Raw genomic sequence first — 24,252 nt, 5'->3', positions numbered from 1 at the left:
CCTGTCTCCGGTTACTGTTACATTATGCGCTCCGGCCACACACGCTTGCTGTGAGCGCATGGCCCCCTTACCTTCTGCTGCTGACTGGGCTGGGACTAGCATCACGGGACGCGCCCGCTTGCGAGCCCCAGTACGTCACACTCTGGGTGTTTCTCCTGCCTCTGCCTCTCTGTCCCCGTCCCCTAGGGTGCGCGCGCCGGAGCTTTAAGATTTAAAGGGCCAGTATGCTCATTAGTGTAATCCACCTGTGGCTCATTTATAAATTCCTTCACCCTCTTCAGTTCCCTGCTGAATCTTTGTTGCTTTTTCCTTTGAGAAAGCATTCCTCAGTATTGCTGTGTATCAGATCTCTTGCGACTTGACCTTGCTCTTCTGCCGCCTGCCTAATGAACTCCTGCTTCGCTTTGACTACACTACTGTGCGACCTGCCCTGACCTTCTTCTATCCAGACTACAAGCTGCCTTATCCCTCCTGTGCCTCGCATCTCCTCAGCTGCCTGTGTGGTCGAGCTGCATATGGGATATGAGGGACCATTTTTGTTTTTATGGCACTTTTTGATCACTTTTTATCATTTTTTCTTATAGTATATGAAGTGACCAAAAAAGCACAATTTTGGACTTTGGTATTTTTTTACATGTACGCCATCGACCATGCGGTTTAACTACCCTTATATTTTAATAGTTTGGACATTTACGCATGTGGCGGTACCACATATGTTTATTTACATTTTTTATTTTATTATTTAACTTAAAAAATGGGAAAGGGGGGTTCAAACTTTTATTAGGAAGGAGTTAATTCACTTTTATACATTTTTTTACTCTTTATCTTAGGGGGGCTATAACATGCAATAAAATGCAATCTTTTGATTGTATAAACTGATCAATGCTATGCCATAGCATAGCATTGATCAGTGTTATCGGTGCTCTGCTGCTCCAGCCTGCATAGCAGGCTGGAGCAGCAGATCATCGATCGGACTGCAAGGAGGCAGGTGAGGCCCCTCCCGAGATCCTCTCAATTGATCGGGACATAGCGGTTTCACCGTGATGGTCCCGATCAGCTCTGCTGAGCTGCCGGGATTCTTTTACTTTCGGTTTAGAAGCCGCAATCAACTTTGATCGTGGCATCTAAAGGGTTAATGCCAGGCATCGGCCTGATTGGTGATGCCTGGCATTAACCCTGGGTGCTAGCTGCTCATAGCAGTTGGGACCTGCAGGGTTTGAAGCGTGCTCAGCGTGTGAGCACGCTTCAAACCCCGGGAACGGGACAAGGGCATAGAGATACACCCTCATCCTTAAGTACCAGGGGCATACCTGTACAACCTCCCCAACAGGTTAAGCAAGGACATTTTTGCATAAATCTGTATTGTGAATGTACCTTTAAAGGTACTGTATCACTTATACTTTTTTTCTTTACCTCATTAAGGACACATTTCCTTTTTTCCCTTTTTAAGAGACATATTTTTCCATCCACAGAGCCACATAAGGGCTTGTTTTTTGACTGACCAATTGTACTTTGTAGTGATGCATTTCATTTTGTCATAAAATGTACTAATTGTGAGGGGAAATTTAAAAAAAAAGCTGCAATTTTGCAACTTTTGGAGGGGAAGGATTTGTTTTTACAGAGTGCACTTTATTATGTTGGCAGATACAATTAAAATGATATCAATATGTACTTGCTTTTCTATTGCTTTTAACAGAAGTCAAACTTTTTGAAACAGAATAAGTATGTTTAAAACTGTCCTATTCTGACTCCCTATAACTTTCCTTTTTTTGCATATACATGGGGCTGTATGCAGAGCTGGACTGTGGATAAAAACCAGCCCTGAAAATAACTGCATACCAGCCCCACAGGTACCCACAATATTCCTCCATTTAAATACCATGTAGCAGTAGATTCCTATAGTGACTCACAAGTGACGTCGTCTTGGAGTTGTTCTCTTTCCTTTTATTCTCCAAACTGACGACTTCTTCCAGTGATGTTCTGCAGAATGGGCCAGAAAACCATTTTAGGCTCTTTTTTCCCTTCTCTAGACAATCTCACTATATTTAGTCCTTCAAATAGTAACAATGAACAAAATTGCCCCAAATTAAAGGGAATGCTGGGAAGGGCTGCAGTGTGCAGTGCACCACACTTTACCCAGTTCAAGAAAGCAGATGTAGCTGCCGGGCAGAAGCGCCTGCCCTGGTTGATGATGCCATACAGATCAAGCAGCCAGGTTTGAAATTCACAGGGCTGGCATCATTATGTCTTGAAACTGTCTTTGGGAAGAAAAGAAAGAAGGGGAGGGGGGCTCAAGCAAGTACCAATCAAAAAATAGCTGGGCGCTGTCCGGCATGAAAACCACACACACTGAAAAACCAAGGAAAACTAGAATGCCACAATGGATGCACACCCAGCCACAAAATGATGCAAAAATACAAGTTTATTGACACATAATGCAAATATAAAAAAAAAGACACTATAAAAATATTGTTGTTGTTTTTCATTGAAACTGTCTTTGGGAACATCATTACGCGGCCGCTTTGCTTCGCTGTATGGCAACCACATCGATAATTATATGGGAGAGGAGTTTCTGCCTGGCAGCTAAAGGTGTCTTCTATGCAAATGGCCTGAGGAGGTGAGACAGGTCGATGTTTTCATGAATGAGCGCCGGAGGCAGAGTGGCTTTAGCCTCTGCCCCCCAATCCTGAACAAGCCAAGTCTTTTTGGCCCTGCCGCGACGGCTGGCCCACAGGGCATGCAGACTAGGGTAATATTTCACGGAATTCCAGTAGGCCAGTCCAGCCCTGGCTGTATGAATGCTAATTCTTTTGCACAGTAGTTTGTAGTTTTTATTATTAACATGGAAAAAAGGGGTGACTTGAAATTTTATTTTTCATTTCTTTATTTAAAAAAAAATTTTAATTGAATAAAAATGTCATAAATTTAATATGTTCCTTTTTGATTACATTTTATTAAAAAAAAATTCTGAGATATGATGAAACAAAAAATATGCAACTTTTTAAAATTTTATTTCCATTAAAGTTGTTCACCATCGGAGATCATTAACAGTATATTTTAATAGTTTGGACATTTACGCACACACCAATCCCAAACATGTTTTGTTTTTTGTTTTTCTACACATTTTTGAAAAATGGGGAAAAAGAACAATTGAAGTTTTTATTGAAGGAGGGGCTTATTCACATTTAAAAAAATCCTTTTTTTTTTTTACTATTTATTTTACATAGTTTAAGTCAATCTTTGGTGTGCTATTATTGTTCAGTGCTGCACATAGACAGTGGTATCGACAATCTGCCTCTGTGGGCAGACTATATAAGAAGATCCCTAGAGTGGCATGGAGCAGGTTAGCAGAGCTCCGGCTGCATTTTTAACTCATCAGACCCCCTCAATTATGCTGCTGGGGGTCAGATGAATGAATACAAGCACTGCAACTTCTTTAGATGCCATAATAAGTATTAATCACAGCCTCTGAAGGGTTAAAGGGGTACTCCGTCCCTAAGACATCTTATCCCTTATCCAAAGGATAGGGGATAAGATGCCTGTTCGCGGGGGGGTCTCGCTGCTGAGGACCCCTGCAATCTTTCATGCAGCACCCCGCTATCATCAGCCTCCGGAGAAAACATTGCTCCATGTCTTATGAACCACGATCACAGGGCCGGAGTATCGTGATGTCATTGCTCTGCCTGCCTCATTCCTGGGAGACCAAAGCAGCTAGCCTTTTAGCCCCACGCTAAAGCAGCTAGCTGCCCCCGGTCCAGGCAGGGCCGAGCCGGTCACTGCGCTGCGGCTCACTGTTCTAAAGCTGTCGTGCAAGTGCTGTTCCTCCTCAGACCCGCGCAGGAGGATGTCAGCGATGTCACATGTCAGTCCCAGCCGCCGCAGGAAAGAAGAAACCATGGACGGCCAGGTGAGTGTCTGTAAGTGTATCTGTCTGTAGTGTGTGTCTGTAAGTGTGTGTGGGGGGGGGGGGGGGGGGGTAGTGTGCTGTCTAACCTTATGTGGGGAAACTATGCTGTCTACCAAATGTGGGGGAACACTGCTGCATACCTAATGTGAGGGAACTTTGCTGTCTGCTGTCTACCTAATGTGGGGTTACTATGCACAGGGCCGCCAACAGGGAGGGTACAGCCAGTACCCCTGTAAGGGGCCCAGAACCCCCAGAGGATCTGGCCAGGACCAAACCTCTTTTTTTATGTTTTTATCTCATGTCAGTTAGTGAAGGTCACTCACTGACCGCTGGGGGGGGGGGGGGGGGGGGCGTCATTTTACACTGACTGACTGACTGACAGCCAGTCACACTGTCCTGACCGCATACCTCTGAAGCCGGTGGCCGCTGCCACTTTATAACTGCAGTGGTCGCCAGGAGGTGCTAGCGCAACAAACGTGCCGCACGTAGGCATGGCCGCAGTGCTATGATGCGGCATGCCAGCCCTTAAATCTCAAAAGGGGCCTATAACTACCTAAGGGGCACAAAGGGGGCCTATAACTACCTATGGGGGGGCACAAAGGGGCCTATAACTACTTATGTGGGCACAAAGGGTCCTATAACTACCTAAGGGGCACAAAGGGGGCCTATAACTACCTATGGGGGGGCACAAAGGGGCCTATAACTACTTATGTGGGCACAAAAGGGGCCTATAACTACCTATGGGTCAACAAAAGGGGTCTATAACTACCTATGGGGGCACAAAGGGGCCTATAACTACCTATGTGGGCACAAAGGGGGCCTATAACTACCTATGGTGGCACAAAGGGGGCCCATAACTTCCTATGGGGGCTCTAAAGTGGCATATAACGATGTATGGGGGCACAGAGGGGGACTACAACTATATAGAGGTGGACATTGTGCTGGAGAAAGGAGCCTAAAATGTCTGGTTGCTCTGACAGGTTCTGTGGAGACAAGTCTTGCCCAGGAGAAGCCTTCATGATACCCCGGGCCGGATAGTAAGAAACAAAAAGGAAACGTGAACGACTCCGATCAGAAAAGACGTCCCCTTTGAGTATCTAATGAGTGCATTCTGGTATCTACCTCTGTATGGTCAGTGGGGGAAGATTTATCAGAACCTGTTCAGAAGAAAGATCTAGCAGTTTCCCATAGCAACCAATCAGGTGTCTTTTTTCATTTTTCAGGGACTTTCTTAAAAATTAAAGAAGCAATCAGATTTGTTGCTATGGGCAACTGCTCAATTTTTCCTCTGCACAGGTTTTAAGAACCCTCCCCTAGTATGTGGGAATATTCGCAAATGTTAGGGTGGTTTTACAGTATTCAGAATAGGGTATATTAGATTATAGCAGAGCGTGGCGCAGTAAAATACCTTGCAGCACAGTGTTTTACTGCACTTCAAACTGCTGTAAAAAAAATTAGAAATATTTCATTACAAAAAAAAAAATGGGTTGGAGGATGGCCATGGAGGCGGACTCGGGGAAAGACACTGAGGGGGCCCTGGCCTTGAGCTGTGTAAGGGGTCCCAAAATTTCTGATGGCAGCCTTTACTATGCTGTCTACCTAATGTGGGGAAACTATACTGTCTACCTAAAGTGGGGGTACTATGATGTCTACCTAATTTGGGGAAACTATGCTGTCTACCTAATGTGGGGGAACGCTGCTGTCTACCTAATGTGGGGGAACTATGCTGTCTACCAAATGTGGGGAACTATGCTGTCTATTTAATGTCTAAGATCTGTGTGTTTGTTTTTTGTCAGGGGAGGAGGGGATGAGGTATTGAGAATGACTGTGTGATTGTGGGGGGGGGGGGGGATGGACAAAAAAATAGCTTGCCCAGGGTCTGCACTGCACTGCATGAAAGATTGTGGGGTCTCCAGATGTCTTAGGGCCGGAGTACCCCTTTAATGGCTGGCATCAGTGTAATAGCTGATTTCCGCCATTAGTGGCAAGGTCCAGACAGCTGCTGTCTATAAAGCAAGCACAGATCAGAATATTGCTTAGGACATATTTGTTTCTCAAGGTACGTTAAGCACCATGGCACCAGGATGTACATTTACGTCCAATGTCATTAAGGGGTTAATCAGATATTAAACAGATACAAATCAGATATTAAACATATGGTTTTATCGAATGTATTTTTTATTTTCTGATTACAGATATTTTTTTTTATTTTCAGTACATGATTATATGAGCAGTCATCTTGCCTGAGCTGCTGTCAACAGAATAGCAGTATGTGGACCATATTCCTCTGTAGTCTGGAGATGATTCATTCACTTCTATGGGAGAGGTTTCTAATCTAATTGGGTGATCTAAACACAATACAAGCTGTACAAGGGCAATTCCATAGCCATATATTTAAATACAACTACTACTGGTAGGTAGGCTCCTTAAAGGGATATTGCAGATAATTTATCATGCTTGATGAAGACTGTGGTATCAGTTGAAACGTTGCATTTGATATGAGGAAATAAACCTGCACCCTTTCTTCAACCCTATATTGAGTGTTGTGGGATTATTGCATTGTCCTAGCTACTTGCTGCCGCCTGTGTCCTGGGCTTTGATTGGGCCCACCTGCACCTACACACCTTCTATACTAGGAGAGCTAAAAACTGTTGTGCTGCTTATATATATATATATATATATATATATGTGTGTATATATATATATTGTGAGAAGGCGAAAGGTATGGTGGTTGATGGGCGATATGTGTCACCAATGTTCCTTGCCTTGGTGAGGTAAGGGCCAGTAATTTTCCAGTGTCTGTGCTGCGGTGCAAACTGATACTGTGGCCGTAGTATGGCTGGAAGGCCAATACGGGATGGCTCTTACTGGGAATGACCAAGTGCAGGGTGGGGCTCATTCCACACAATTCATGCTGGTTTTTGTTTGCCTTAAAGCTAGGCTGTCTCCCCAACTGCAGGGGATTTGCTAGTTGCAGCACACAGTGCCAGAGAAATCTGTGTGTGGAGTTCTTCCCTGTGATAGCTCCAAGAGTGGAAGCTGCTGGACAGCCTAATTGGAGGCCTCGAAAAGGCTTGCTTGATGCCGCATGGCGTGAATTCAGGTGTGAACAAACACTTAAGGACTACAGGTGGACTTTTTGTTACATTTTCCTTTTTTCTAAGTTTAAAGACTGTTTGCCCTGTGCCGTGTGTGAATAAAACACTGAACTTTGATTTGGAAAACACTGTCTCCTTGCCTCTATACCTATTTGCAAGAGCGAGTCATCACTCTATATTAATATATATATATATATATATATATATATATTTTTTTTTAGCAAACAAATCTCTTCAAAAGACTGGGAAAGCTAGAAGAGTACTGTAAGCTCTGCACTGACTGGTAAAGCAGCCATATTGGAGCTTTTTCAGGAGACTGGACAAGCTGGATGGCACACAGCACACAGTGGAGGGAGAGTGCTGCGCATGCTTCTCTTCCAGAGTAAACCTGAAGCGGGCTAACTACCTTATGGTGTGTGTGTGGGGGGGGGGCTACCTACTGTTTTCAAACCTTCTTATCTATTCACTCGACTGTGTGGGACACAAAGGGGGAAACTATTACTGTTTGGGGCATTACAAGTGCTGGAAAACTGCAGAACCAAAAATGTAGGTTTTGCAGAGATGAGTCATGACTGGAAGAAATTGTTATGACAGCCTGGGTCAGATGGAAAATTAAAAGGAAAGTGAACAACTCTGATCAGAGAAGACATCACCGGTGAGTCACTGTAACTGCACTGTAATCACTGATTAAATAGCAGTTATGATGTGGCAGTATTAGTTAGGAATTATGTAGGGCATCACTGGATATAACTGCACTGTAATTACTTAAATTGTGGTAGTTGTGGTAGTGACAGCGGTTGTTGTCAGTCTGTCAACTAAGTACAGGCTGTCAAGATTATTGCTGTTAAAACAATTTAAGATTCACAGGAGAGAGGATAACTAGGGGACCAATGAGAGTCCGGGACCCCCACCGTTTACAAAAATGGAGGAGAAATGTCCCCTGAAATAAAGAATGTGGATGAGCGCTCCATTCATTTTCTAAGAAGAGCCATTGCTGCATAAACGATAAATGGAGTGTTGGCCACACATGTGCGGTTTGTTGTGAACAGCAGTGGCAGAATAGTGAATATGTGAAGAAGCGTGTTGGGTATGCTTGGGCTTGACTGAGGGTGTGGTTAGGGGCATGGTAAGGGCGTGGCTGGGGGCTGCATTTTGTGCAGTGTGTCACCTCTCAGCAAAAGATGGGAGGGGGGCATCCCTTGCAGGGCAATGGCATCTGACCCAACAGTACCCAAAATCTGACTTGGCATCTATTTCCTAAAGTACTTCACCTGATCAGTGATTCTATACACATTTCAACATCTTTTTTTGGGAGCCCTCCCGATAAGGTGCTGTTACATGAAAATTGAGTGTTAAGGGGTTGCAGAATTGCTGGACCCAGGCAACACAATGTATTTCACTCTCCGCCTCATATTGTAGAAAATGGTGTACAGTGAGAAAGGAGAGGGAGGGAGGACTCACCACTGGCAGCCTGCAGAGGTCACACAGCAGGTTATGACAAGATTAACCACAGATATAAATTATCATAAGAACATTAACAATACTATTTGGGGGATAGCTTTAAAACTACTTGCTCCAGGGGATGTTATCCATATAATTTAAGAATTTACAGGATCATGTATAGCAGTCAATAACTTATCAGACACTGAGAATTTTAACTCAGCACATTGGTGTAAGTAGCAAATGCTGGCTAGGATCCCACATTGTAACAACTTTATATATGGAACTCCATTGGAGAGGCGGAGATGCAGCGTTCAAGCTTCCATAGAGCTGTGTGAAGGGGGGGGGTGGTGTCGTCGACCTCAGTCGGCATTAGCCGTGTAGAGCCGCCGCAATGCAGGGTTCCTCTATGAAAGATCGAGGGGGATCCCAGACACTTATCCCTTGTCCCTGATCATACACTTATCAGACACTGATCAGATAGGGGATAAGTGTCCAAGACTGCAGTACTCCTTTAATGCTAGGACCTTTTCTGTAAGGCTTTTTTACATTGGCGTTCGCATCTGACTCATTGAGGGTCCGATCAGCTTTTTTTTTTAACCTATTTGCAAGAGCGAGGCATCACTATATATATATATATATATATATATATAGCAACAGGAGTATACAGCAGCACACTGCTAGCACAAAGATATAGATAAAACATGAGTATATAGATAAAACATGAGTATATAGATAGAACATGAAAAGCTATACAGCTGTAGTGCAATAAATGAAAATATGAAATTATGAGGTACTTAGCTTGCAAATTTGGCGGCCAAATAGCGTGGACCGTCCCACCACGGTAAGGTGACCTCATTCTGGGACGGACCCTACACTGTGAATATGGAGGTAGCCAGTCCCCCGTATGTGTAATACAACCAAAGAATAAGTTGGCCAGCACTATTTAATTCCAAACTATTGTAAAGACCTGGCTCACAGGTGCAAGCTGCTGGGCCAGGTTTTTACAATAGTTTGGAATCAAATAGTGCTGGCCAACTTATTCTTTGGTTATATATATATATATATATATATATATATATATATATATATATATATATATACACCGTATATACTCGAGTATAAGCCGACCCGAGTATAAGCCGAGACCCCTAATTTCAACCCAAAATCCCAGGAAAAGTTATTGACTCGAGTATAAGCCTAGGGTGGGAAATACCTCATCCCCCCCCTGTCATCATCCAGACCCGTCATTAACATCCTCATCATCATCCCCTTGTCATCATCCCACACATCCCCCCTTCATCATCCCCTTATCATCCCACACATCCCCCTTCATCATCCCCTTGTCATCATCCCACACATCCCCCCTTCATCATCCCCTTATCATCCCGCACATCCCCCCTTCATCATCCCCTTATCATCCCACACATCCCCCCTTCATCATCCCCTTATCATCTCGCACATCCCCCCTTCATCATCCCCTTATCATCTCGCACATCCCCCCTTCATCATCCCCTTATCATCCCACACATCCCCCCTTCATCATCCCCTTGTAATCATCCCCACCCCCCTTCATCATCCCCACACCCCCCCTTCATCATCCTCTTCTCATCATTCGCCCTCAGTGGTCTTCAACCTGCGGACCTCCAGAGGTTTCAAAACTACAACTCCCAGCAAGCCCGGGCAGCCATCGGCTGTCCGGGCTTGCTGGGAGTTGTAGTTTTGAAACCTCGGGAGGTCCGCAGGTTGAAGACCACTGCGGCCTTCAACATCATCCAGCCCCCTCTCACCCCCTTTAGTTCTGAGTACTCACCTCCGCTCGGCGCTGGTCCGGTCCTGCAGGGCTGTCCGGTGAGGAGGTGGTCCGGTGAGGAGGTGGTCCGGGCTGCTATCTTCACCGGGGGCGCCTCTTCTCCGTGCTTCCGGCCCGGAATAGATGCGTTGCCTTGACAATGACGCAAATGACGCACCTCTGCGTCGTTGTCACGGCAACGTGACTATTCTGAGGCCGGGCCCGAAGCGCTTAGAAGAGGCCTCCCCGGTGAAGATAGCAGCCCGGAACCACTATCCCACCGGACCACCTCCTCTCCGGACAGTCCTGCAGGACCGGACCAGCGCCGAGCGGAGGTGAGTACTCAGAACTAAAGGGGGTGAGAGGGGGCTGGATGATGTTGAAGGCCGCAGTGGTCTTCAACCTGCGGACCTCCGGAGGTTTCAAAACTACAACTCCCAGCAAGCCCGGACAGCCGATGGCTGCCCGGGCTTGCTGGGAGTTGTAGTTTTGAAACCTCTGGAGGTCCGCAGGTTGAAGACCACTGCGGGTGGGGGAGTTCACTCGAGTATAAGCCGAGGGGGGTGTTTTCAGCACGAAAAATCGTGCTGAAAAACTCGGCTTATACTCGAGTATATACGGTATATGTAAAATTATTATCATTTTTTTTTAGCAAACAAATCTCTTCAAAAGTCTGGGAAAGCTAGAAGAGTACTGTGAGCTCTGCACTGACTGGTAAAGCAGCCATATTGGAGCTTTTTCAGGAGACTGGACAAGCTGGATGGCACACATTACACAGTGGAGGGAGAGTGCTGCGCATGCTTCTCTTCCAGGGTAAACCTGAAGCAAGCTAACTACCTTATGGTGTGTGTGTGTGTGTGTGGGGGGGGGCTGCCTACTGTTCCGGCTTGAAGAAGCGCCGTCACCGGCGTGAAACAGTCTGTCCTGGTTTACGTCCCCCACCTCCCTCCACCTGTCTGTTTCTGTTACCTGGAATGCTACAATAAAGCTTTGTTGAACCCTGGTGAGTGCAGTCCTGCCTTCTTGATTTTATACCTGCACCTTTGTATCTGGACTTTGCACCACCTGTATCAACATTTACACAGGGTTACAGACGCGCTCCACCAATACTTTCATTTGCCGTAGTTGCAGCCTTAGTCCTGTTAGTGCCGGGTCACCCTTCATTCTTAACATATACATAGTGTATATATACAATTATAAACTATATTATATTTAGAATATATGAAGTAACGGACTAAAGCAACCAAGGTAACTAATATATAACTTGTAGATTAGTAATACAGGGTGGGCCATTTATATGGATACACCTTAATAAAATGGGAATGGTTGGTGATATTAACTTCCTGTTTGTGGCACATTAGTATATGTGAGGGGGGAAATTTTTCAAGATGGGTGGTTACCATGGCGGCCATTTTGAAGTCTGCCATTTTGAATCCAACTTTTGTTTTTTCAATAGGAAGAGGGTCATGTGACACATCAAACTTATTGGGAATTTCACAAGAAAAACAATGATGTGCTTGGTTTTAACGTAACTTTATTCTTTCATGAGTTATTTACAAGTTTCTGACCACTTATAAAATGTGTTCAATGTGCTGCCCATTGTGTTGGATTGTCAATGCAACCCTCTTCTCCCACTCTTCACACACTGATAGCAACACCACAGGAGAAATGCTAGCACAGGCTTCCAGTGTCCGTAGTTTCAGGTGCTGCACATCTCATATCTTCACAGCATAAACAATTGCCTTCAGATGACCCCAAAGATAAAAGTCTAAGGGGGTCAGATCGGGAGACCTTGTGGGCCATTCAACTGGCCCACGACGAACAATCCACTTTCCAGGAAACTGTTCATTTAGGAATGCTCGGACCTGACACCCATAATGTGGTGGTGCACCATCTTGCTGGAAAAACTCAGCTTCAGTGCATAAAGAGGGAAACACATCATCATGTGGCAATTTCGCATATTCAGTGCCCTTGAGGTTTCCATTGATGAAGAATGGCCCACTATCTTTGTACCCCATATACCACACCATGCCATATATTTTTGTGTTCCAACAGTCATGGAGGGATCTATCCAATGTGGGTTAGTGTAATACCAATAGCTGTGGTTTTGTTTGTTAGCTTCACCATTCACATAAAAGTTTGCCTCATCACTGAGCAAAATCTTCTGCGTAAACTGAGGGTCCTGTTCCAATTTTAGTTTTGCCCATTCTGCAAATTCAGTGCGCCGATCTGGGTCATCCTCATTGAGATGCTGCAGTAGCTGGAGTTTGTAAGGGTGCCATTTGTGAGTAGCTAATATCCACCGAAGGGAAGTTCGACTAATGCCACTTTCTAGTGACATGCGGCGAGTGCTACTCTGTGGGCTCTTGCTGAATAAAGCTAGGACGGCCACTGAAGTTTCTTCATTAGTGACAGATGTCATGCGTCCACATTTTGGCAAATCCAACACTGAACCAGTTTCCCGAAACTTAGCAAGCAGTTTGCTAACTGTAGCATGGGAGATGGGTGGTCTCGTAGGGTGTCTTGCATTGAAATCTGCTGCAATGACCCGGTTACTGCGTTCACCAGACATCAACACAAACCTCGACAACATGTCAATGGCTGTAAGCAAAGAGAAACTTGTAAATAACTCATGAAAGAATAAAGTTATGTTAAAACCAAGCACACCAGTGTTTTTCTTGTGAAATTCCAAATAAGTTTGATGTGTCACATGACCCTCTTCCTATTGAAAAAACTAAAGTTGGATTCAAAATGGCCAACTTCAAAATGGCCGCCATGGTCACCAGCAATCTTGAAAAGTTTCCCCCCTCACATATACTAATGTGCCACAAACAGAAAGTTAATATCATCAACCATTCCCATTTTATTAAGGTGTATCCTTATAAATGGCCCATCCTGTAGACCAATAAAAACCGTAAGAGCCCAAAAAAAAAAAAACAGTATAGAGGTGCAAAGGATGTTACAAACCACTATTGACTGATAAAGCCGTAAATACCGCAACAGAAAACATGCAAAAAATAAAAAAACATGGAGGATTTTATATATCAACTGGCTCCAGAAAGTTAAACAGATTTGTAAATTACTTCTATTAAAAAATCTTAATCCTTCCAATAATTATCAGCTGCTAAAGTTGAGTTGTTCTTTTCTGTATGGCAACAGTTCTCTGATATCTCTGCTTGTCTCGGGAACTGCATAGAGTAGAAGAGGTTTGCTATGGGGATTTGCTTCTACTCTGGACAGTTCATGAGACAGGTGTCATCAGAGAGAAAAGAACAACTCTACTTCAGCAGTTCATAAGTACTGAAAGGATTAAGATTTTTTAATATAAGTAATTTACAAATCTGTACAAAGTGTATAACCAATCCTCAAGGATTCTACCCAAAAAGGTACATAATGATATTTGAATAAAATAACATAGGATGCTATAAGTATAAGATTTTTATTCAATGCAAATATAAAATTGTGATATAAAATAGTAAAATGCACTAATATATCCTCTGGCATGCAATATAACAGGATGAAGAAAACCACTGGGCCCAAGTGGTAACCCACCCCCTATACGTACCCTGTGTGTTACCACTTGGGCCCAGTGGTTTTCTTCATCCTGTTATATTGCATGCCAGAGGATATATTAGTGCATTTTACTATTTTATATCACAATTTTATATTTGCATTGAATAAAAATCTTATACTTATAGCATCCTATGTTATTTTATTCAAATATCATTATGTACCTTTTTGGGTAGAATCCTTGAGGATTGGTTATACACTTTGTACATTGTTTTTCATAATTCCGGACGTTGGGTTTCGGCTTACAACCAATTATATCCTCAGATTGTGTTTTGTGAGCTGCACACATTTCTATCATTTACAAATCTGTTTAACTTTCTGGAGCCAGTTGATATATATAAAAAAAAAAAAAAAAAAGTTTTTTCCTGGAATACCCCTTTAAGAATCCAATACACTTCTCTATCAAGTCTCTTCTGTTTTAAGACACCACCTCTAGGTGGTACAGTAAACACTAGATGTGTTGCCTCCATGTCTTTCCACACAGTGTCTCATCACTAGGGATAAGCGATTTTAATTTGATGAATCCAAATTCATTAAAAATTTCAGGAAAAATTTGATTTGTAACGAATCCGAATATTGCCGTGATTTGATTAAACGTATCGCTTCATTAAACTCCATTTAGTGCGGTCCAGGCTCCAGGGCATCTAAAATGGCAGATCCACATGTAAGGACAAAGGAACTCTGGGAAGGTGGGTAAGCGAGATTAACCTGAATCACATGCAGCATGCAGTCTATCAGCAGCCAGCCACCCCTGTGATGTCACAGCCCTATATAATCGGTAGCCATCTTGCGGCCAGCCATTCCAGCATTCCAGAGAGAACATTTCATTGCAGGGAGAGATAGAGCAGTGTGTGTGTGTGTTGCACAGAAAAACAGCTTGACAGCAGCGATTCAGCACAAGCCCAAATCACTGCAGGAAAGCACTGATAGGGAAGGGAGAGAGAGAGAGAAAGTACACTTTCAAGCTTATAGGGGCCAGTTAGGCTGAGCAGGAAAAGCCATTGTCACCCGCTATTAGTGCCTAATAATACTGTACTGGGCTCTACTACATAGCGATTCTGTACTGCTGCAGTTGTGTGTACAACAACTCTAAAGCTAACAGAGGCCAGTTAGGCTGAGGACTGAAAGCCATTGACACCTGCTATCAGTGCATAATAATACTGTGCTGGACTCTACTACACAGTGATTCTGTACTGCTGCAGGGGGTGTACAGCAATTCTAAAGCTTATAGGGGCCAGTTAGGCAGAGCACTAAAAGCAATTGTCACCTGCTATTAGTGCCTAAAAATACTGTACTGGGCTCTACTACACAGCAATTCTGTACTGCTGCAGTTGGGTGTACAACAACTCTAAAGCTAACAGGGGCCAGTTAGGGTGAGCACGAAAAGCCATAGTCACCTGATTACAGTGCCTAATACAGCTTGTGTAGCGGAGAGTATTGTCCTCTCATAAGTGTAACCTCTGCGTACATAGGTGGTGTACTTTTTTTTCCTGTCAAACTAATTTTGAGCTACTTACTGTGAAAGGCAAGCCAGAGCTACACACTTATTTTTGTAGCCTAATACAGTTTTAAGCAGAGGGTATTGTCTACCTCTCATAAGTTGTGAACTGTACGCACTCCTACTGTATTCTAATACAGTTTTAAGCGTAGTGGAGCGCATAGTCCTCTTCTCATCAGTGTAAACTGTACGTACACCCATGTGGTGTCCTTTATATATTTTTCTGTTAAACTAATTTGGGCCTAGTTTCTGTGAAAGGCCAGCCAAAGCTACACACTTTTTTCTGTAGCCTTATACAGTTTGTAGCAGAGCGTCTAGTACTCCTGTTCTCATAACCAACAGACCTGACAGAGTAACTAATGTGCAAGTAGAAGGACACCTAGGAAATAGTGATCATAATATGATACATTATAGCTTGTTTTTCAATAAGGGAATCTTGCAAGGGGCCACAAAAACAAGGAACTTTAGGAAGGCAAAGTTTGATCAACTCAGAGAAGCCCTTAAATAAAGGCTAATGTCAGGAACCGGACTGGAAGCGGGTAGTGGATCCTCTGTGTTAGTGAGGCGATGGCTTGGACCGTACCAGGGGACCGGTTCTAAGAAGTTACTGGTTTTCACCAGAGCCCGCCGCAAGGCGGGATGGACTTGCTGCGGCGGTAACTCCCAGGTCGTATCCCCCGATAGCGACTCGACCTCACTAACAGCTGAGATAGGCGTAGTACACAAGGACAAGGCGAAGGCAAGGTCGGACGTAGCAAGAGGTCGAGGCAGGCGGCAAAGGTTCGTAGTCAGGGGCAACAGCAAGGGTCTGGATACACAGGCTTGGGAACACACAGAATGCTTTCTAAGGGCACTAGGGCAACAAGATCCGGCAAGGACAGGAAGGGGAAGTGGGTTTTTATGTGTGGGGAGTTCTTGGGAACTGATTGGACCAGGCACCAATTAATAATGCACTGGCCCTTTAAATCTGAGAGACCCGGCACGCGCGCGCCCTAGAGAGCGGAGCCGCATGCGCCGGGACTGAGTAGGAGGACGGGGCAGGAGAGATGATCGGAATGCGACCCACGGGCAAGCACGTCCCGCTGCGTGGATCTCATCCCCGCCGGAGGACACAGAGCAGCGCTTCCGGTCAGCGAGTCTGACCGGGGAGCTGCAAGCCAGAGAAGAACGCTGCGAGCGGTCCGGGGAAGGAGCGGGACCCGGAGCGCTCGGCGTTACAGCTAAGTTTACACCAGTTTTTGAGCCAAAGTCAGAAGTGGATCCATAAGGGAGGAGAAGTGTAAATCTTTCCTTTATATGTCCTGTTCCTTTTGAATACACTGGTTATTAATGGTACTTATTCTGATTGGGCGACTGTTACTAGGGGGAGTACCACAGGGGTCCGTCTTGGATCCTGTTCTATTTAATATATTTATTAATGACCTTGCAGAGGGGTTGAATAGTAAAGTAGCAATCTTTGCAGATGATACTAAACTCTGTAAAGCGGTAAACACTATAGAGGACAGTGCACTGTTACAAATGGTTCTGGATAGGTTGGAGGCTTGGGCTGGGATGTGGCAGATGAGGTTCAACACTGATAAATGTAAGGTTACTCACATGGGGAGGAAAAATCTGGGCTGGGATTATGTATTAACCCCTTAAGGACTTGGGGTTTTTCCGTTTTTGCATTTTCGTTTTTTTTTCCCCTCATTACCTTAAAAAAATCATAACTCTTTCAATTTTGCACCTCAAAATCCATATGATGGCTTTTTTTTTGCGACACCAATTCTACTTTGTAATGAAATCAGTCATTTTACCGAAAATCTACAGCGAAATGGAAAAAAAAATCATTGTGAGACAAAATTGGAAAAAAAAACGCCATTTTGTAACTTTTTGGGGCTTCCGTTTCTACACAGTTCATTTTTCAGTAAAAATGACACTTTTTCTTTATTCTGTAGGTCCATACGATTAAAATTATACCCTACTTATAACGGTTGTAAAATTTGTACGTTTAAAATTGTCCTCTTCTGACCCCTATAACTTTTTTATTTTTCCGGGTATGGGGCAGTATGAGGGCTCATTTTTTGCGCCGGGATCTGAAGTTTTTAGCGCTACCATTTTTGCATTGACAGGACTTTTTATTCCTTTTTTCATGATATAAAAAGTGACCAAAAATGCACTATTTTGGACTTTGGAAATTTTTTTGCGCGTACGCCATTTACCGTGTGGTTTAATTAATGATATATTTTTATGATACCACATATGTTTATTGTTATTTTTATTTACACAGTTTTTTTTTTTTAATGGGAAAAGGGGGGTGATTCAAACTTTTATTAGGGGAGGGGTAAAATGATCTTTATTCACTTTCTTTCTCACATTTTTTCTCCCATAGGGAGCTATAACACTGCACACACTGATCTTTTACATTGATCACTGGTTTCTCATAGGAAACCAGTGATCAATGATTCTGCCGCTTGACTGCTCATGCCTGGATCTCAGGCACTGAGCAGTCATTCAGCGATCGGACACGAGGAGGCAAGGTAGGAGACCCTCTTCGTGTCCTGCAGCTGTTCGGGATGACGCAATTTCGCCGCGGCGATCCCGAACAGCTCCCTGAGCTAACCGACTTAAGGGGTTAAATGGGAGAACACTTGGGAAGACTGACATGGAAAAGGACTTAGGAGTCTTAGTTAACAGTAAATTTAGCTGTAGTGACCAGTGTCGGGCAGCTGCTGCCAAGGCAAATTAAATCATGGGGTGCATCAATAGGGGCATAGATGCACACGGCAAGGAAATAATTCTACCCCTGTACAACATAGACCACAGACGACACATAGAATACTGAGTACAGTATTGGGCACCAGTGTACAAGAAAGATATAGTGGAGCTGGAGAGGGTTCAAATATGGACAACCAGGGTAATACAGGGAATGGGAGGATTACAGTACCCAGAAAGATTATCATAATTAGGGATATTTAGTTTAGAAAAAAGAAGGCTTAGGGGAGACCTAATAACTATGTATAAATATATCAGGGGCAGTACAGAGATCTCTCCCATGATCTATTTATACCCAGGACTGTATCTATAACAAGGGGGAATCCTCTACATTTAGAAGAAAGAAGGTTTCTACACCAGCACAGATGGGGGTTCTTTACTGTAAGAGCAGTGAGACTATGGAACTCTCTGCCAGAGGAGGTGGTCATGGGGAACTCTGTTAAAGAATTCAAAAGGGGTCTGGATGCATTTTTGGAGAGTAATAACAATGCTGGTTATGTATACTAGATTTATAGGGACAGAAAGTTGATCCAGGGATTTATTCTGACTGCCATATTTGGAGTCGGAAGGAATTTTTACCTCTAGTATGAGGTTTTTTTTCCTTCCTCTGGATCAACTCAGTAGGGACTCATTAGAGATACCGGTTGAACTTGATGGACTCTCGTCTTTTTCCAACCTTATTAACTATGTTACTGTGTTACTATAAGTGTAAACTGTACTTACACCTACGTGGTGTCCCTTACATTTTCCTCTTAAACTAATTTGGGCCTAGTTAATGTGAAAGGCCAGTCAAAGCTACACACTTGTTACTACACACGTGTAGTCTTACACAGTTTTGAGGGTAGTGGAGCATATTGCCCTCCTCTTATATGTTGCATATGTTAACACAGGGCTGTGGTGTCAACATTGGGACCCAGCCCACGCTTCACCTTCTACCTACACATCTTGCATGTGGCCAGGTTAACATTCTCCGGATGCTTCTGATTGACTGCTTCTGCCGCCAACTCTAGGAACCCCTGTTCCACTACCTTCCGGGAAGGTAGGCTGCCGCAAAGCAGATGGTCTAGCCTGGGTATGTTTGGCTCCACTCAGCTGGTGTATACGTATGTCAGGCAGAGAAGGGCCAGGACATGCACAAAGAAGTGGCAGAGGCCTAAATTCATCAGGCAGAGCTCACAGCAGACTAGAGGAGAGTGGCAGCAGGAGTCTTAGCGAGAGGCCTGAGCTCCCGGTATCAGCTAGCGGTCTTATCTCAACCAGCAACCCATCTGCTGTCATTGATTGGTTAACTCCGTCATCCACTTCATCACAAGTAACATTTGACATCCATAGTCAACAGTTGGTGGGTTCCTCAAACACAACCCTCAGTTGGCATGGCCCGGGAGCAGTCCCTATCCTCCCATTGCCTCTGTCCTATGATGTTCCCTCCTCCACAGAAGTATCGTATGCGTCATGGGTTCAGCTCCACTATTTAGTGAGGACGATCTACTAGAGCACAGTCAGCAGCTACTGCCCAGCCAAGAAGTGGAGGAGACATCCGCCGCTACCTCCGCTAGGCGGGCAAGTAGTGATGAGGAGAGTGGCGTGGGAGGTGGTGTTGTGAGCGTTCAGGCTCCTGAAGTGGACACTGTTGAGGAACCTGAGGAGGACATCAGTGACATGCAGACACAACTCAATGATGATGAATCCAATCGCACTTGGGAGCTGGGTGCAGAAGGGGCTTCATCATCATCAGGAGAAGAGGGTTGCAGGTTGCCTGTGAGGCAGCAGCTGAGCCAGCAAGGTGGTAGCCTGGTTGGCAGTCAGCATGGTGGCAGAAGTGGGAAGTCTGGAGCCAAATGTGCCTGGGGTAGACCACCTGCTTTGTGGCAGCCTACCTTCCCAGGAGGTAGTGGAACAGGGGTTCCTGGAGTCGGCAGTAGTAGCAGTCAATCAGTGCAGAATGTTGGGGGGAAAATCAGCTACTCGGTGTTGTGGTTTTTCATCAAGCATCCGGAGGATGTTAACCTGGCCACATGCAAGATGTGTCGGCAGAAGGTGAAGCGTGGGCAGGGTCCCAATGTTGGCACCACGGCCCTGTGGCAACATATGCAGCATCACCATAAAGCGGCCTGGGAGAACCATGGCTCTGATGCAGTGGTCCAGCCTGCTGCATCACCCAGTGACACGCATCTCCCTGTTTCAGCCAGCCAAGGCTCCACCACCTCAGCCAAAGGGAGCTGTCTGTCATACCCATCTTCTGTCGCTACAGATGCTTCTGCTCCTCCAACTTCGAGTCAGTCATTCTGCCAGCAATCCATCAGCGGACCCATGTCCAAGAGACAACAGTATGGGCCCACTATCCAATGGCGCAAACGCTGAATGTGCTCCTGTCCAAGTTGCTGCTCCTGCAGTCCCTCCCTTTTCAAGTGGTGGACTCTGCACCTTTCAGAGAACTGATGGCTTGTGCCGAGCTGAGGTGGAGAGCCCCAAGCTGCCATTTCTTTGCGAAAAAGGCAGTACCAGCCCTGCACCATTTTGTGGAACAGTTTGTACCAAAGTGCATGGCAGTGCTGACGTGTGGAGCTGTAACTACGGTCAGGGACAATCCATGTTCTTTACGGCCCACTGGGTGAATGTGGTTCCTGCACAGCCACAACAGCAACTTAGACAGGTCAGCACGCTTCCGCCTTCACACTCTCAGCCCATTGGTCCTGTGACAGTGTGCGACTCCGCCTCCTCATCCTCCACCGTGTCCTCAGCCTCCCCTGCATGGACAAGTCTCAGTGCCCCTCCAGCATATCATGTGTGCAGGGCATGGTGGTGTCACTCTTATACACAGGGTTTGCCTTGGGGAACAGAGTCACACAGGGGAGGAACTGCTAAAGTCATTAATCAAGAAATTGAATCATGGCTTACTCCATGAAAACTGGAAATGGGAACCATGGTGACTAACAACGGGAAGAACATCTTGTATGCGCTGCATCAAGGGAGCCTGAGCCATGCACCCTGCATGGCACACATGTTCAATCTGGTTGTCAAGTGATTTCTGAAGTGTACCCCCCATCTGCAAGTCATCCTAACAATGAGAAAGAAACTTTCATGCCCTTCAGCCACTCGTACACCACAAAGCACACCCTCCTTGAGCTGCAGCATCAGAACGGCATCCCCCAACATAGTCTGATCTGCGACATTTCCACACATTGGAATTCCACCCTCCATATGTTGGACCGACTAAACAAACAGAGAAAAGCCATCACCGATTTCTTGATGATCCAAGTGGATAGGGAATCTCCCCTGTGTAACTTCAATGTCAACCAGTGGCAGCTCATACGTTACACTTGACGTTTGCTCAGGCCCTTTGAGGAAGCCCCATTATTAGTCAGTCGCAAGGATTACGGGATGAACCACGTCATTCCACTGCTTCATTTCCTACAACACGTGTTGGAAACGATGGCTGATCAAGGCACTGGAGACGTGGCACCTACATCTCACGGCCACATGATCCCTGAACTGGAAGAGGAGGGGGAGGAGTACAGTGGAGCATAGTTTAGGTTTCACAAGATGGGCAGTTTTTATTGTTATCTGACAGAAGAGGAGGAGCAGGAGCAGGCTGTGGAGCTATAGGGTGATGAGGTAGACGAGACAGAGGACCCAAACACACCATGGCAGTATGCAGTGGAGATGGAGGCAGGTAGTCCCTCTGAGTCACTTGCACAAATTGGCACAATACATGCACACTTGCTTGCGTAGTGACCACCGAATTGTCACCATTTGGCAGCTGGATGACTTCTGGCTCTCCACCGTGTTGGACCCTCGTTACTGGCACAAAATGGAGGCCTTTTTTACACCCACTGAGAGGGAGGGCAAACTTACCTACTACAGAGACATCCTACATAGTCAGTTGGCCGATGCCTATCTGCGCCATTGTCCATCCTCTTGCAGGTCTGACTCTGGGGGCCCTCTGCGCTCACTTTCCACTGCCATGGCTGCTGGGAAGGGGTGGGGTGGCAGGAGCAGTACTAGCTCCATCAGCTGCAGCCTGAGTCTACAGTCGCTGATGAGTAGCTTTCTTCACCCGCATAGTGAAGCAACTCATCAGCAGCAGGTAGACCTGGAGCAAGACCTGAACCAGCAGTTGGTGGCATACCCTGCCAACACACCTTGAAGATCCACTGGACTTCTGGACAGACAAACTTGATTTGTGGCCACAATTAGCAGAGTTTGCCCTGGATAAGCTGTCCTGCCTGGCCAGTAGTGTGCCATCAGAGCGGGTGTTTAGTGCGGCGGGGGCCATAGTAACCCCAAGGAGAACTTGTCTGTCCATGAAAAATGTGGAGAGACTGACCTTTGTGAAGATGGATAAGGCATGGATCAGCCAGGATTTCCTTCTTGGCAAGTGTTAGTCGCCCTAAAATGGGCGGCCCCACACAGGAACCTCTCCCTATTTTCACCTAAAAACACTGCCATTTCCCAGGGTTTTTAGGTGGAAATAGGGAGAGGTTTCTATGTGGGGCCGCCCTTTTTAGGGCGAGTAACACTTGCCAAGAAGGGAATTAATATGGCAAGAGTTTGGCCTTACAGGGGAAGTTTTTACCCCCACAGGTTACAATGGACCATACGTTACTCCCTTCCACCTTTTAGAGGTCTTTGCATCACATCAATACTTGGTGGTGTAGGTGGCACAGGGTGTTTTTTGCACACCTTTCCTTTTGTTTGATTTCCCAAAAATGTGGGGTCCATATATTTTATTTTTATCATAAGAATTTTATTAAAAGTTACGTTTTATGTAATACATATTCTCAATACATACTTAAATATGTTTTGCACTATCCATATTTGTTAAATGTTGTGCGGCACCATGGTCAATCTACTCTGATGCATCAGGTATTGGTGGGTGGAAATCCTGGCTGATCCATGCCTGATTCATCTTCACAAAGGTCAGTCTCTCCACATTTTTCGTGGACAGATGAGTTCTCCTTGGGGTTACCCCGTCGCACTAAACACCCACTCTGATGGCACACTACTGGCGGGGCAGGACAGCTTTTCCAGGGAAAACTCTGCTAGTTGTGGCCACAAATCAAGTTTGGCTGCCCAAAAGTCCAGCAGATCTTTAAGGTGTGTTGGCACGGTCATGTGAAGGTATGCTACCACCTGCTGGTTCAGGTTCTGCTCCAGGTCTACCTGCTGTTGATGAGTTGCTTCACTATGCGGGTGAAGAAAGCTACTCATCAGCGACTGTAGACTCAGGCTGCTTCTGATGGAGCTGGTACTGCTCCTGCCACCCCACCCCTCCCCAGCAGTAATGGCAGTGGAAGGTGAGCACAGAGGGCCCCCCGAGTTAGACCTGCAAGAGGATGGACGATGGTGCAGATAGGCATCGGCTAACTGACTATGTAGGATGTCTCTGTAGTAGGTCAGTTTGTCCTCCCTCTTAATAGGTGTAAAAAAGGCCACCATTTTGTGACGGTAGCGAGGGTTAGAGTTCCCAAAAAAATTTGGGTCTATACATTTTATCCTAAGCATATTATTAAATTGAGTTTTACGTAATGCATATCTGCACATGTGCACACCAACACTTTAACAAAAGAGACCGTTTTCTTCTGCCTACCTGCCTCAGCTACTATTCTGATCCTGCAACCTGCCTGATGCAACACATCTGATGCCAAGTTCTCATTCTTTCACCCACCTTTGTCACCAGGTACTGGTATGGCCACCCACTGCCCCACTCTGTCATGGGGTCACTTTCAGGACTCCTAATGCTGGTGATGCCACCTCCAGACTTTGTCATTCTGCTACCATATGTTCTCCTCATGCTGATGCCACCTCCACGCTGTGTCATTCAGCCACTATATGGCTCCTCATGCTTCCGCAACCTCGAGGCTGTGTCATTCAGCCACTATATGGTCTCCTCATGCTTCTGCAACTTCCATGCTGTGTCATTAAGCCACTATATGGTCTCCTCAGGGTGCCGCCACCTCCAGGCTGTGTCTTTCAGCCACTATATGTTCTCCTCATGCTTCCGCCACCTCCAGGCTGTGTCATTCAGGCAATATATGGTCTTCTCATGCTGCTGCCACCTCAACGCAGTGTCATTCAGCCACTATAGGGTCTCCTCATGCTGCCGCCACTCCAGGCTGTGTCATTCAGCCACTTTATAGTCTCCTCTGGCTGCCGCCACCTCCATGCTGTGTCTTTCAGACACTATATGGTC

The sequence above is a fragment of the Hyla sarda genome, chromosome 1 (genome assembly GCF_029499605.1).
Source record: "Hyla sarda isolate aHylSar1 chromosome 1, aHylSar1.hap1, whole genome shotgun sequence".
In the NCBI taxonomy this organism is placed as follows: Eukaryota; Metazoa; Chordata; class Amphibia; order Anura; family Hylidae; genus Hyla; species Hyla sarda.
This window is presented reverse-complemented; position numbering follows the sequence as displayed.